This window comes from Macaca nemestrina, chromosome 4 (assembly GCF_043159975.1).
Source record: "Macaca nemestrina isolate mMacNem1 chromosome 4, mMacNem.hap1, whole genome shotgun sequence".
Lineage (NCBI taxonomy): Eukaryota > Metazoa > Chordata > Mammalia > Primates > Cercopithecidae > Macaca > Macaca nemestrina.
This window is the reverse complement of record NC_092128.1, coordinates 148,539,244-148,554,558: the sequence shown is the minus strand read 5'-3', so window position 1 is coordinate 148,554,558 and position 15,315 is coordinate 148,539,244.

Here is a 15,315-nt window from a genome sequence, read left to right as displayed (position 1 = left end):
TTCAGTAGAGACACGGTTTCACCATGTTGACCAGGCTGTTCTTGAACTCCTAACCTCCAGTGATCCCCCTACCTCGGCCTCTCAAAGTGCTGGGGTTACAGGTGTGAGCCACCGCACCTGGCCCCAAAACTTTAATTTTAAACTTCTAGCCTCCGGACCTGTGAGACAACACATGTCTGTTGCTTTAAGTCACCTGGTTCATGGTACTTTTTTGTTCCGGCAGCCCTAGAAAACTATTGCAGGCGCCAAGCCAAGGAGGAGAGGAGTGTGGAATCAATGCACAGAGGAGCTGGTGGAGAAGACTGAGAAGCAGTAACTGAGGCAATGGCTGGAAAACCTGGGGTGATTAATCTCAGAGAAGTCAAGCAAAGGAAATGTGATCAAAAACAGCGGAGATCGGGAGGCAATGGAGATTGGGAGGCCAAGGCGGGCGGATCACCTGAGGTCGGGAGTTCGAGACCAGCCTGAACAACATGGAGAAACCCCGTCTCTACTAAAAGTACAAAATTAGCCAGACGTGGTGGCGCATGCCTGTAATCCCAGCTACTCGGGAGGCTGAGGCAGGAGAGTCACTTGGACCCGGGAGGAGGAAGTTGCAGTGAGCCGAGATCGTGCCATTGCACTTCAACAGGGGCAAAAAGAGTGAAACTCTGTCTCAAAAAAAAAAGGAGAGGGCCAGGAATGGTGGCTCATACCTGGGACGCCAGCACTTTGGTAGGCTGAGGAGAGAGGATTGCTTGAGCCTCGGAGTTTGAGACCAGCCTGGGCAAGATAGTGAGACCCCAACTCTACCAGTTTTTTTTGCATGGTGGTGCAAACCTGTAGTTGCAGCTACTTGGGAGGCCGAGGCAGGAAAATCACTTGAGCCCAGGAGTTTAAGACTGCAGTGAGCTATGATCACATCATTGCACTCTAGCCTGAGTGATAAAGTGAGACCCTCTCTATCTCGATTTAAGAAAAAGTGCAGAGAAATTTCTGCAGAGGGGTGAAAGAAGTTAGGAAGAGAAGTTGGAATTCGACAATTACGAGGTCACTAGGGATTTGTGGAAGAGTAATTTTTTTTTTTTTTTTGAGACAGAGCCTTGCTCTGTTTCCCAGGAGGAAAGTAGCGCCATCTCAGCTCACTGCAACCTTCACCTCCTAGGTTCAAGGAATTCTCGTGCCTCAGCCTCCCGAATAGCTGGGATTACAGGCATGCGCCACCACATCTGGCTAAGTTTTGTATTTTTAGTAGAGGTGGGGTTTCACCATGTTGACCAGGCTGGTCTTGAACTCCTGACCTCAGGTGATCCACCTGTCTCAGCCTCCCAAAGTGCTGGGATTACAGGTGTGAGCCACCGCACCCAGCCTCTGAGGGAAGATGTGCAAGCCAGGTTTGCTTGAGACAGAATGTTAGTGCTGGCCCTCCTTCCTGTAGGCTACATCAGATATTTACCGTCTAATTCTTATAAAGTGAAAATGCACATAATGAGTGCAGTTTGCCTGTAAGGACCAAACTGATTTATATCTTGCTACTGAACTCTCTTCTTTAATTAAGAATATGAAAATAAAACTTTCCTTACAAGGAAAAAGTAAAGTCTTTTATAGCAGCTTAGGGAATTGAATTGTTTATTAAAAAGGAGGATAATGCAAAATAGAGAATAAATGTAACAAAATTACTCTTAACAAAACAAAACTCTGAAATAAACATAAGAAAAAAAAATGTTCCACTTACTGGTAATCAAAAGAATGCAAAGTAAGGTAGTGATACGCTTTTTTCTTCTATTGATTTGGGAAAGACTTTTAAATATACATGGTAATATCCATGATGGTGAGGTATCCATGTGACTGTACAGTCTAATACAATGGTGGGAGTGCATATTGCCCCAACTTTTCTGGCTGATGATTTCATAGTGTATTTTAAAAGTCTGAAAAATGTACATAAATGTTGGTTAGCCATGGGGGCTTATGACTATAATCCTTGCAGTTTTGGAGTCTAGTGGGAGGATCACTTGAGGCTAGGAGTTTGAGACCAGCCTGGGAAACATAGTGAGACCCCATTTCTAAAAAAAAAAATTAAAAATTCGTTGGGTGTGGTGATGCAGACCTGTAGTCCCAGCTCACAGCACTTCAGCTTGTGTGACAGAAAGATATGTTAACTCAAAATAATGACAATAAATATATCTATGCGTAAATGTTGATCCAGAATTCCATTTCTAAGTTTTGTTCCTAAGGACATAATTAAAGCAATATGTGAAAACTTTATTATAAGACTATGCATTGCAGCATTATTAATGCTACCTGAAAATGAACACCACTGAATATCCACTAATACAGAACTCATTAAATAAGTTATAATATTACATGGTTAGAAATGTAAAGTCATTAAAATAATGATTTACGGAATATTTATAGACAATGAAGATATTCACAATATATTAATTAGAAATTAAAAAGAATCAAAACAATTTTTATAGAGGGAACCAATAAGAAATGTTTCTTTTTTTTAGTTGTTATTTTTATGTATTTTTTAGAGACAGGTTCTCGCTCTGTCACCCAGGCTGGAGTACAGTGGCGTGATCATGGCTCACTGCAACCTTGACCTCCTGGGCTCAAGGGATCCTCCAACCTCAGCCTCCTGAGTAGCTGGGACTACAGTCATGTGTCACCATGGCCAGCTAATGTTTTTAGGTTTTGTATAAATGGGGTCTTGTGATGTTGCGCAGGCTGGTCTTGAACTCCTGGACTCAAGAAATCCACCCACCTTGGCCTCCTAAAATGCTGGGATTACAGGTCTGAGCCACTGTGCTTGGCCTAAAAAAGCTTTAAGTACCTGAAAGAAAACTACACAAAATAATTAACAGTAGTTAATTTGGTATAGGGGGGTAAAGGATGATTTTAAAATTTTGTTTATTTTGCTGCTTTGATGTTTTCTTTTTCCTAAAATTAGGAAGCTTGTATTATTATATATTTGAGATGAATGAATACTGTAAATAAGAATTGAGTCTATTCAAGATTGAGTTTGAGAGAGAAATTTTTGATTCATTGAAGTTTGATCAAAAGATAAGCAGGGAGAGATTCTTTTCTTCACTCACTGCATTGAGAAAGAAATTCATCTACATGAAGAAATTGAGGCCCAGCCAAGGAAGATACTTGCTAACATGTGGATTTTTAAAAACTCACTTTTCCAGAAAATAGGGCAACTCCATGAGGAGATCTGCAGATGGCCAATTAAATGGTTTCATGATGTTGTAGGACAGAAGCAAAAATCAACTGCCCAGCCGGGCACGGTGGTTCACACCTGTAATCCCACCACTTTATGAGACTGAGGTGGGGGATCACTTCAGGTCAGGAGTTCGAGACCAACCTGGGCAACATGGTGAAACCTCATCTCTACTAAAAACACAAAAATTAGCCAGGTGTGGTGGTGGATGCCTGTAATCCCAGCTACTTGGGAGGCTGAGGCAGGAGAATCGCTTGAACTCGGGAGGCGGAGGTTGTGGTGAGCCGAGATCGCACCGTTGCACTCCAGCCTGGGCAACAAGAGTGAAACTCCATCTCAAAAACAAAAACAAAAACAAAAAAAAAGAAAGAAAAGCTGTCCATCATCTGCAGCTAGTCCTATGCCAACGCAACCAGATGACCACTGTGAATTGGCAAAGTGCTCTGAGCCCTCTTAGCAAAAACTACGAATGAGTGTTGACATGCATTTAGAACTCTTACCCAGAGCTGTCATATACATGTGTCCTTGTGTATCCTACATAAGGGCACTGGGATGAGGGGGTGAGTGGAAGCTAAAATCCAAGCTGTGCTCAGCCATCACCTGGAGGAAGAGATAACTTTTGCTAATTTGCACAGACAGACTGCTCTTACTCATAGCTAAACCATGTGCCCACTGGGTTAAATCTTCCTAGGGAGAATCTCTTTTCTCTAATGTATGCAAAGCCAACAAATGAGACAGTCATGGCCTTGTCTTTATCCCATGTTGAATCTGTTTTACTTTTGTATTTTTTAAATTCAGGTTAAAATTTATGTAGAGTGAAATACACAAATATTAAACTTACAATTTAATGAATTTTGCCATTGTATAAGCAGGTTTAACTAATACTCAATATATAAGATATAAGGATGGTAACATCACTCCAGCAAATTCCTTTGTGTCATCCTTGAAGTCAATTTCCAACCCTCAGAGGCAACTCTTGCTGTGACTCTCCTCATCATAGACTAGTTTTGCCACTTCTCAAACCTCCTATACTCATACCATCATGCGGAATACAATCTTCTCTCTACTGCTTCTATTTTTCAACATAATGTTAATATTCCTCTATGTAGTTATATGTAGCGGTCATTTGTTCTTTTTTATTGCTAAATAATACGTGAATAAGCACAATTTTCATAATAATTTTTCTACTAGTGAACATTTGTCTTGACTATCCTGGAAGGAAAGGATATATTCCAGGTGGGCAGATCACCTGAGGTCAGGAGTTCAAGACCATCCCGATCAACATGGAGAAACCCCTTCGCTACTAAAAATACAAAATTAGCCAGGCGTGGTGGCGTGTGCCTGTAATCCCAGCTACTTGGGAGGCTGAGGTGTAGTGGCATGATCTCAGCTTGTCCTCAATATGTAGCAGTGATTTGTTCTTTTTTATTGCTAAATAATATATGAATGAGCACAATTTTCATAATGATTTTCCTGCTAATGAATATCCGTGTTGACTATCCTGAAAGGAAAGGGAATTCACAGAGCCTACGTGTGTTTCTTTTTGCCACGATAACATAACCTGTGTTGTCCTCAATTTTGATTATTATATTTAAAAACTGCTATGAACATTCTTGTAAAGAGGTTTTAGTGGTCTTATACTTTTATTTATTTGGGGTAAATACCTAAGAAAGGGATTACTGGATCATGAGATATATGGATTTTTAACTTTACAAAAGAATACCTGTTTTCCAAACTGGTTGCACCATTTTACACCCTCATCGGTAAGGTCTAGTTTCTCCACATTCTCGTCAATATTTACTGTTGCTAGTCTGTATCATTTTTGCCATTCTAATGGGTGTATAATGATATCTTATTGTGGTTTTAAAAAATGTTGAACAGATCAGGCACGGTGACTCACGCCTATAAACCCAGCCGATTGGGAGGCCAAGATGAGTGGCTCACTAGAGGTCAGGAGTTCAAAACCAGCCTATCAACCATGGTGAAACCCTGTCTCTACTAAAAATACAAAAATTATCCAGGTGTGGTGGCAGGCGCCTATAATCCCAGCTACTCGGGAGGCTGAGACACAAGAATCGCTTGAACCCAGGAGGCAAAGATTGCATGAGCTGAGATCCCACCACTGCACTTCAGCCTGGGTTACAGAGCAAGACTCTGTCTCTAAAACAACAAAACAAAACAAAACAAAAAACAAAAAAAAAAATCCCAAAAAACAAAAAAAAAACACAGTGTTGAACACTTTTCCCTGAACTTATTGGTCACTAATATCATCTTCTTCTGTGAAATGTCTGCAGAAGTTTTTTTGCCTATTTTGTATTGGGTTGTTTTCCTTTTTGTTATTAAGTTCAAGTTCATGAAGTGGGAGAGTACAGTTTGTCTACCACTAGGTCATGACGAGGGAGCAGTTATGACATTCTGTGCAAAGGGAGTGAATAACTGGGGCTAATCATTTAATGTGATTTATTTCATTACTTTGATATTGCAGTGTAAACTGGACTTAGTAACTGGAGAATTCCCACATTGGTTTTCTGACCCATGGAGTGGAGGTTCTTATGACAGAAACAAGTGACGATCCTCAGCACTCCCCTTCCTTCCTGGATAGTAACTCCAAGGAATGTTGTACTCCTGGGGGAAGGGCAGAGATTAATGCCACCCTAAAAGACTTGAAAGCCCCAGGATGATGATTCTAGCACATCCCCATTGAATTCTCCTGTTTGGTCCGTGTAGAAGGTGGACAGATCTTGGAGAGTGGCTGTGGTTTATCATAAATGTAATGAAGTGGAAATTCTAATTTAAGATAGTCTTTCAGATATAGTGGCTTTTCTAGAACACATTCATAAATAACCTCAATACCTGTTATAGAGATGTGGATCTACAGAACTTTTTTTTTCTATCTTTACCAGTAAAAATAAGTTGATTGCTTTTGCATGACAAGGGCAGCAGTATAGCCTCACGGTTTTATCTCAGATGTATATTGACTTTTCTGATCGCTGACGTAACAGTCTGGAGAGATCCTCATCATCTTGAGGTACCACGGAACTTTACTTATCTAGTTATTTTTATTTATTTATTTTTGAGATGGAGTCTCACTCTTGTGGTCCAGGCTTTAGGGCAGCGATGCAATCTCAGCTCACTGCAACTTCTGCCCCCTGAGTTCAAGTAATTCTCCTCCCTCAACCTCCTGATAGCTGGCATTACAAGCAGATACCATCACGCATAGCTAATTTTTGTATTTTTAGTAGACAAGGTTTTGCCATGTTGGCCAGGCTGGTCTCAAACTTTTGACCCCAGGTGATCCACCCACCTAGGCCTCCCAAAGTGCTGGGATTACAGGTGTGAGCCACCACGCCTGGCCACAGACCTTTATATTAGTCCTTTACATTGATGAGCTTGTGCTAATTGGATATCATAAGGAAGACTCAAAGGCACCTTAGATGAGTCAGTGCAGTCAATTTCCAAGTTTTTTTCCTGGCCAGTAGCATCAGCATCACCTGGGAACTTGTTAGAAATATAAATTATCAGACCCTACCTCAGACCTATTGCATCAAAAACTCTTGGAGTGGCCAGGTGTGGTGGGTCACACCTGTAATCCCAGCACTTTGGGAGGCTGAAGTGAGAGGACTGCTTGATGCCAGGAGTTCGAGACCAGCCTGGGCAATATAGTGAGACCTAACCCCCACCTCCATCAACTCCTACCCCTGTCTCTACAAAAACTAACTGATCATTAGAGAAACGCAGATTAAAACCACAAGATACCATCTCACACCAGTCAGAATGGCTATTACTATTATTATTATTATTATTATTTTGAGACAGAGTCTAGCTCTGTTGCCCAGGCTGGAATACAGTGGTATGATCTTGGCTTACTACAAACTCCAATTTCTTGGGTTCAAGCGATTCTCCTGCCTCAGCCTCCTGAGTAGCTGGGGTTACAGGCACCTGCCACCATGCCTGGCTAATTTTTGTATTTTTAGTAGAGACGGGTTTTCACCATGTTGGCCAGGCTGGTCTCAAACTCCTGATCTCAAGTAATCTGCCCTCCTTGGCCTCCCGAAGTGCTGGGATTACAGGCATGAGCCACCATGCCTGGCCCCAGAATGGCTATTATTAAAAAGCCAAAAAGTAACAAATGCTGGCCAGATTGTGGAGAAAAGGGAATGCTCATATGCTGTTAGTGAAAGTGTAAATTGGTTCAACCATTGTGGAAAGCAGTGTGGCAATTCCTCAAACAGCTGAAAACAAAACTACTGTTTGACCCAGCAATCCCGTTGGTGGGTATAGAGCCAAAGGAATATGTCGTTCTATCTTAAAGACACATGCACAAGTATGTTCATTGCAGTACCATTCGGAATAGCCAAGACATGGAAGCAACCTGAATGTCCATCAATGATAGGCTGGATAAAGAAAATGTGGTGCCTATACACCATGGAATACTATGCAGTCATGAAAAGGAACAAGATTATGCCCTTTGCTGAAACATGGATGGAGCTGGAGGCCGTCATCCTTAGCAAAGTAATGCAGGACCAGAAAACCAAATACCACATGTTCTCACTTATAGGTGGGAGCTTAATGATGAGAACATACGGACACAAAGAGGGAAACAACAGACATGGGGGCCTATGTATGGGTGGAGAGTAGAGGGTAAGAGGAAGGAAAGGAGCAGAAAAAATAACAAATGGGTACTAGGCTTAGTATCTGGGTCATAAAATAATCTGTACAACAAAACCCCATGACACAAACTTATTTGTATAACAATTCTGCACACATACCCTTGAAACTCAAATAAAAGTTTAAAAAAAAAAACCTACCAATCAAGAAATTTAGACTTTTGAGTCAACCTAGTAATCTCACAGAGGAAACTCTGTCAGTGTGCATATCTCTGGATTTATCCCATGTCTTTCCTTTGCTGATATCATGTTCCTGTCACCATGATTAACCTAGAAAGAAAAGAGGGACAGAGGGGTGTCAGAGATGGGAGAGAACTTAGGTCTGGTGAAGGAATAACATGTCCCTTGTTACAAGCTAGACAGTGGCCAACCTTGGGATGAATCTGGTTCTCTATTTGTTGCCTGCGTTCTCTCTCTCTGTCAACGTGTGACCTCGTGACTGCTTTCAGATGGTCAGACCATGAGTGTGCGTCTGACAACAGCCTTGATCTCAGTATGGGAAACAGCACTTCTTGGAAAACAGACCATGTATGTGGCGAATTCCACCTTCTCCTGCGTCCAGAGACTTCTCGCATTTCCTCTGTTCAATAATGCAGTGGCTGGGGACATTTTGTGATTTAATTCATTCACTGGTGGTGGCTCAGAGCTGTAACTTAAGTCTCCAAAGGGACCTTCCTCATCTCTGCTTTATTAAAATGAAACCTTCCCTTGGCATTTCTTGGAGGCATTTCTCCGGGTATGGATGAGAGGGACAAAGGAGACGGAGAGAGGGCTTGGGGCTTAAATGCCAGCAATCCAATTAATGCATGTTTAACCTTTGTAAATAAAGCTCTTTTTCAGCCTCCTCAGACAGGGAGAGGAAAATTAACCAATTTAGTAGGAAGCCCCATACTGGGAGGAGAGTACTGGTGTTTATAACACACTTCCTGGCAGAGGGAGTTCAGCCTGGTGTTAAATATTATTCTCTCTAGAAGGCCAACTGGCAGCAGATATAGGAAAACGTGCAGTGCAACGAGTCACCTCCTTAGGTGCGCTCCCTGGTGACGGGGACTGTTTACCCAGGCGTTTGGTTCAAAAGAGTCATGGTGGGTCCCGTCCAGCTGCTTTGCTTCCATTAAGAACACAAGAAATAAAACGTCGCGTAGAACAGCGAACAGCGGGAGAACGGGCAGAAAATAGAACCGCACATTTAACAACCCCTTGGATGCGGAAGACGTCCATGGTTTCAAAGCAGTGTAAGAAACTGCAAGAAAGATTCCGAAGATTCTACGTCTGTATCCTTAAAAATATTCAAAGGCAAATAAACTGACACAGACTTGCCACAAGCATGACATCCAAAAGCTGCTGTGATCACTCCTCATTCATTCATTCATTTAACATTTATTGGGCTGGCTGCTAGGGAGACAGACATCAAAGGCTCTGTGCCCTAGGGGCCGCCCTGCAGTGGGAGATAAAATTCATCGGTCTTCTGTTCATCTATGACTGTGGTAGGGCTTCTCTATATTTGTACACACCGGTAAGAAAAGCACTAGGGCATCATTAGGTAAGTAGAGAAAAGGCAAGAGTTGACAACATACAACAGAGGAAACGCAGGTCAGGTGTGGTGGCTCATGCCTGTAATCACAGCACTTTGGGAGGCCAAGGTGGGTAGATCACTTGAGGTCAGGAATTCAAGACCAGCCTGGCCAACACAGTGAAACCCCGTCTCTACTAAAACTACAAAAATTAGCCAGGCGTGGTGGTGGGGGCCTGTAATCCCAGCTACTTGGGAGGCTGAGGCATGAGAATCGCTTGAACTTAGGAGGCAGAGGTTGCAGTGAGCTGAGATCATGCCACTGCACTCTAGCCTGGGTGACAGAGTGAGACTGTCTCAAAACAACAAAAAAAAAGGAAACATAGAAAATAGTATGTAAATATTCTCAATCTTCTTAATAACTGAAGTTTAGATGTAGGTTAAAATGGGGTAGTTTTTTGTTGGCAAACTTTTTTTTAATTTTTAATTTTTATTTATTTTTTTTTTAGACAACACCTCACTCACTCTGTCACCGAGGCTGGAGTGTAGTGGCATGATCATGGCTCACTGCAACCTTGACCTCCCAGGCTCAAGCAATCCTCCCGTCTCAGCCTCCCTCCCAAGTAGCTGGGACTGCAGGTGCATGCCACCATGCCTGGCTAATTTTTTTTGTATGTTTTGTAGAGATGGAGTTGCCCAGGCTGGCCTCAAACTCCGGCTCAAGCGATCCGCGTGCCTCTGCCTCCCAAAATGATGCAGTTACAGGTGTGAGCCCCTGTACCCGGTTGTGAATTTATTTTTTTATGATAATAAAAGAAAAGCTAGCATAGTTGTAGAGAAATAAGAATGTAATGTTATGTCCTTACAAATAAATAGAAGGTCTTTGGACAGTATTTTGGCAATGTCAACCAATAGTCTTTAAAATGTTCATAATATTTGACAGGAATTGCCCTTCTAGAAACTTATGTAAAGGAAATAATCAAAGACACAGATGAAGATCTATATATAAGAATTCTCATAGCATATATATTTTCTTGGGAAAAAAAGCAATTTTACAGTCCAACAAGAGAAAAGTGGGTGACTTATTAAGCCATATCAATATGTTTGTTTATTTTGATCAATACCTTTGCCATAATGACTTTGAAGAATATTTAACGATAATGTATACTTATGACATAATGGTGAAAAAATGGGATACAAGCTATATGTGGGCTGGAGAATCTCAATTTAGTGACACAAAAATAAAGAAACATTTAATTTACCTACTGAAAAGTATTTATTGGATACTTTGAGGCTTGAGAAGTTCCTCTAACTATAATAATATATTGATTTAAAACATTATGATATGTAACATTAGTAGCATAGTTATTTAAAAATGTAATAATTTTAAAGAATGTATGGATCAATTAAGCACATACATCTGAATTTTAGAAATGTTAGTACGTTATAAAAACAGAAAAATGTTTCCGGGCACGGTGGCTCATGCCTGTAATCCCAGCACTTTGGGAGGCTGAGATGGGCGGATCACCTGAGGTCAGGAGTTCGAGACCATCCTGGCCAACATGGTGAAACCCCGTTTCTACTAAAAATGCAAAAGAATTAGCCAGGTGTGCTGGTAGGTGCTTGTAATCCAGCTACTCAAGAGGCTGAGGCTGGAGAATCGCTTGAGCCTGGGATGTGTAGGTTGCAGTAAGCTGAGATCATACCACTGCACTCCAGCCTGGGTGATGAGAGCAAGACTCTATCTCAAACAAAAACAAAAACAAAAACACAGAAAAATGTGTATTTGGGGGTAGGATAAATAGGGCATTGGAAGACAGTCCTACATACGATGTTTAGGAAAGAGGAGGAGGACACTGAAGAGAAGACTGGTTATTCTTGGGTGGGGTCAGGTATACTCTGACCAACGGAGATGAAATGTGTGGGGTCTTTTCTGCTGTCTTCTAGAATGACATGTCAGCAAATTGCCTTCCCTCTTTTTGCTGCAAAGAATGCTGTGAGCATCTTAGCTTCATTCTAGGATTTTCCTTTAGAAAGATTTCCTCTGACTTCCTGAAGGGGACTTTCTTCTGAAAAGGACGTGGGGGGAACCACTGAGGAAAGAGAATTTATTTATTTTTATTTTTTTGAGATGGAGTCTAACTCTATCGCCCAGGCTGGACTGCAGTGGTGTAATTGTGGCTCAATGCAGCCTCCGCCCCCAGGTTCAAGCAGTTCTCCTGCGTCAGACTCCCAAGTAGCTGGGATTACAGGCACCAGCCACTGCGCCCGGCTAATTTTTGTGTCTTTAGTAGAGACAGGATTTCACCATCTTGGCCAGGCTGGTCTTGAACTCCTGACCTCGTGATCCACCCACCTCCGCTTCCCAAAGTGCTGGGATTACAGGCCTGAGCCACCGCGCCCAGCAAGGAAAGAGAATTTAATCCAGTAGTTTGGTTTTGAGGCTTGAGAAGGAAGAATTCTAGGACCACCAGCACCGAATCCCTGGGGATAAAAGACAGACATTGGTCCTGGGTCTGCAGGACCAGCCTGCATCCAGCACTCTGGAGTTGCAGGCACCCTGAGGACGGCAGTGGGAGGGAGCTGGAGAGATGGGCGGTGGAGCCTGTGACTGTGAGCATCCACGTTTAGTGCCCTTTGCCAAGATCTGTCCGAGAGGATAGGATCTGTCTTCCTGGTGAAGCTGCGGCAGTTGGTCAGCAACTTCAGCGGCAAGTGGTGGAGATGATAGTCTCCCGACCATCACACCGTCTTCTTTGTGGAATCTTGCAGGGTACCGCCAGCCCTGACATGTGCATGCAAGGACAGTAGTAGATGAGACAGAGACTCCAGCATCAATTCCTCTTCAGCACAGAAGTCCAATTGTACCATTTTGCACCGTGTGTGTCCCGGCATCTTTGGACAATTCAAGGAGAAGAGAATCCTCCAGAGGACAAGGTGAGACATCTTACTAGTCAATGGGAAAAATTAAAGCAATAAGACCCACCTTATGAATCGGATGGTTGTGAATATGTATTCACATATATATGGTTGTGAAGCCATCTGATGCATAACATGGCTCTCATTGCTTTTATTTTTCTGATCAACTAGTGGTAGAACATAACATGTTTTACCTCCATTATCCTACCATGAGCATACAATGTTTTGTTTATTATTTATTTTTTTATGTCATCGACAAGGTCTTGCTTTGCCACCCAGGCTGGTGTGCAGTGGCATGCTTCTGGCTCACTGCAGCCTCAACCTTCTGGACTCAAGCTATCCTCCCACCTCAGCCTCTGGAGTAGCTGGGACTACAGGCACGTACTACCATGCCTAGCTAAATTTCTTTTGTATTTTTTTTTGTAGAGACAGCGTTTCTTCTAATTGCCCAGACTCCTCTGGAACTTCTGGGCTCAAACAATCTGCTCGCCTCAGCCTCCCAAAGTGCTGGGATTACAGGCGTGAGTCACCTGCCTGGCCATGAGCATATCATGTTTTATAAAGGGGTAAAAGAATGAATCTTAAATAATGTTCCCTCCTCTCCAAGGTTAAATAACAAGTGAGAGTGGCTATTGCATGGGAAACGAGGCATAGAACTAGAATTTGAACCCACCTGGCCACAGGCGTAACCGGTGTTGAGTGTGCGGGACCTTCAGAGACACATACAAGGGCTTCATTCTAAAGTAGGCCCTCCATCTTTAATTAGCTGAGAGTCAGTGTGACATGTTAGTTCCTCCCCACATGCTCCCTGAAGCTAGACAGCAGACCTCTTTGGGCACATCAACAGCCTCTGGCTTGCTTGGTGAGCCTGTCAGTAGCCTGCCCTCACCAGGAGATATGGACCGAGAGTGTTTCTGACATCATCAGGCTTTCCCTGAGCTCCTGGGTGGCTTTGAGTGCAGAAATCTTAATCCCAAAGCAACAGACACCCTTCCGTACTCCAGGCACTGAATAAATCAGTAGAGATCTCGAACGCCATAATTCTAACAGAGCCATCTCTGATGGTTGTGGCAATTTGCTCTCTCGTGGGTTAGGGACCAGCTGTAATTGATGAGGAAACTGACAGCTCTTTGTCTTCCTTGACTACATTTGTCATCTGGCAGCTGGCTTATTCGTTATCTATTGCCTAGGATTCTCTCTTTCTCTCCCTCTGTTTCCCTGGGCACTTGTGGAGCAGATGTATCTCTTCCTTTCCCTAAAGACAAGATCTATAAAGCCGTAACATGTTTTTAATGCAATTCAGCTTTTTGAAAAATGCATAATTGGAGAGTTCCAAAATAATTAGTTTATTATAGTGGGCCTATAAAAATGAACTTGCATCTCATTTACGAGCCATTAGATCCTATGTTCTACAAGCCTGATTGCTATTAATGCCACCAGCATATAATTTAGCATACTTTATTAACATGCGTCACCGCTGAGCCTCTCTTCCTTCCAGCCCCACATCAGACAGGATAGGGTTGAGTTGTGGGACTGAGAATTCGTCCTATAAACAGGACTCCAGCTTTGGAGACAGTGTCTCCTCTTCAGCCCAAACCCTCATGAGTCACACTGTGGACCCCTCTTGCACGAGAACATTTGACATTCATTCCATTTCTTTCTGGAGCAGTTAAGCAAAAGAAAAAAACTAAGGCATTAGCAGAAGGAGGAAGGAAAAAAAGAAAGGAAAAAAAAATCCAGAGCATAAAAGAAGAGGCAGAATGCACCAGTGCTTGGTTCTCACTCCAGGAGGTAAGAATAGTGAATGCCTTCGCAGGCACAAATGTGGATTTTTTTTTTTTCAGATAGTATAATGAAAATCAAAATATATACTGTGTATCTTCTATATGTTGTCTGCATGTACCTATGTAGGGCGCAGAGGGGATGAAAGGAGGAACTTTCATCTTTCTGTCTCTGTTTCCCTGGGCACTTGTGGGGCATTTGTATCTTCTCTTGCCAAAGACAAGATCTCTAAAGCCATAACATGTTTTTAACACAATTCAAAAATATTTATTGTGTTTGTTCTCCACTTCTTCTTCATGTGCCTGTGTAGGGCACAGAGGAGAAGAAAAAAGATGCAGGCTCATCTGTTTCTCTTACTTGAGGAGTTGATATTCTGATGGGGAAAAAGGGCAAACATTGGCTGGGCATGGTGGCTCACATCTGTCATCCCAGCAATTTGGGAGGCCGAGGCAGGAGGATCGTGTGAGACCAGGAGTCTGAGATCAGCCTGGGCAACATAGCAAGATCCTGTCTCTACAAAAAATGAAATAAATTATCCCAGTGTGGTGGTGTGCACCTGTAGTCCTAGCTACTCAGGAAGCTGAGCAGGGAGGATTGCTTGAGCCCAGGAGTTTGAGGCTGCAGTGAGCTGTGATCGCACCACTGCACTCCAGCCTGGGTGACAGAATGAGACCCTGTTTCTTAAAAAACAATCATGGTCAGGCACGGTGGCTCACTCTTGTAATCCTAGCTACTCGGGAGGCTGAGGCAGGAAAATCGCTCAACCCAGGAGACAAAGGTTGCTGTTGCAGTGAGCCGAGATCGTGCCACTGCACTCCAGCCTGGGCAACAGAGCAAGACTCTATCTCAAAAAAAAGAAGAAGAAAAAAAAAGCATAAGAAGGAAATCGGATTTGAAATCTGCAAGCCTGGAACACTGGAGGGACGTGATCAGGAGAGGGCAACAATTCTGGGTTGAGGGTACAGATGAGAACAGCTCTTCAGCCTCCCCTTTGTCCCACAGATGGCTGCCCTGGGTGAGGAGTGAAGGGAACCTCTGTCCCCAGGTAGATGCTAGAAGGGGCTAGAGCAGGACCTGCATGCCAGAGCCCAGCATGTGGTCTGCATGTCCCGAGCTGTGGCTTTGAGATGCTGCTCGTGAAACCATTTTCTTTTCTCCTTGCAGGGATGGCAGGAAGGTGGCAGGGAATCTTAGGCAGAAGCCCTGGAGCCTGGCACACAGAATGAGATGAT